Source organism: Frankliniella occidentalis, unplaced genomic scaffold (genome assembly GCF_000697945.3).
Source record: "Frankliniella occidentalis isolate FOCC.00 unplaced genomic scaffold, Focc_3.1 Scaffold37, whole genome shotgun sequence".
Classification (NCBI taxonomy): domain Eukaryota; kingdom Metazoa; phylum Arthropoda; class Insecta; order Thysanoptera; family Thripidae; genus Frankliniella; species Frankliniella occidentalis.
Genome location: NW_026267167.1, coordinates 222,892 through 224,021, shown reverse-complemented (window position 1 = coordinate 224,021; position 1,130 = coordinate 222,892). Strand labels below are relative to the sequence as shown.

The following is a 1,130-nucleotide window of genomic DNA, read 5'->3' as shown; positions in this document are numbered from 1 at the left end:
CACCTCACAGAAAAGACATTAGCGGCTGAAGACAATAATTAGATGTCGTGGAAAATCACATCAAAAATAATAAAAACAAACAAAAAATACACTAGTCTTCGGTTCAACAACCGAGTTCGCGTAGGGCGTGTACATACACGCCGGGGTCCACCACTTCGTTACTCGCGTGTACAGAAAATTACCCGCACCCAACTCACCAGTACTCGCCATTACTCGCAACTTTTTTGTTTTCAAATTACTCGTGAAATCTCCCCATTACTCGTCAATGTTCGCTACTACTCGCAGAACTCCGCAAAAACTCGCCAATGCGCCTTTACTCAATATACACGTATGTGTACACTATAGGTAAGGGAGTGGAGGACCCCTATGACGCCACACACACGTAGGACACTCTGACCGCAGTACTCAAACTGTCCTGCTCTATTGATGGGGCACCTAGTAAATCAACGATCCCAACCCAATCGAAAAGCTTACAATGACGTTAATATTTTTCAGAGCAGTTAAGGCCGCCCACTCAAGGCGATAGTTGAACCACACAACCATACAAGGGTTTCCAAAACTGTTTCTGCTTCATGACGGTTCGGGTTACTTTCTGGTATCGGTCCATTTGATAACAGCGGCACGAAGGGCACATTCCCGCTAGCATTCTGGCCCACCCGATGTACAGAGCGAAGCCTGCGGCGCATGCTTTGTATACGTAGATTAGCCTGCAAGGGATCAATTTTAAAGTTGCAGAGTATATTTTGATGATCTGCATCTGCAAAAGCATCTAAATCCTTTCGCAATTTGAAAAGCGCTTGCAACTGCTTAACCATCCTTTCGCTCCCGCTTGACGTTCTGTTCTCGTTTCCGATTTCTTTGATTTCTGTTTTGCAATTTTGTTGATTCCTTCCTATGTGTTTACTTCCGGACGTTATTGTCATCCCACAAACCAGTCTTTCAGCGGAAGGCCCCTGGTGTCCTCTCCTGTCTTTTACCGAAGAAGAGGATCATTAGACCTTTAGGGTTGAGCGAGTGTCGCGTGGGTGTGGTCGGTAGACCTTCCGGACCTAAGGGTCACATGACGCCCGCCGCAGTCGGCCTCAACGCCCACGATCTCTGTTCGATACCTATTTCTCTTCATCTTTAAT

The 1,130-nt window shown here is 46.4% G+C and overlaps 1 protein-coding gene across 1 annotated transcript in view; it reads right to left on the bottom strand.

The window, feature by feature from the left end:
- The window catches only part of LOC113214148 (disks large 1 tumor suppressor protein), a 24,686-nt gene that overhangs the window by 23,325 nt on the left and 231 nt on the right, over nucleotides 1-1,130 (bottom strand). The gene's annotated exons all lie outside the window — the stretch shown is intronic.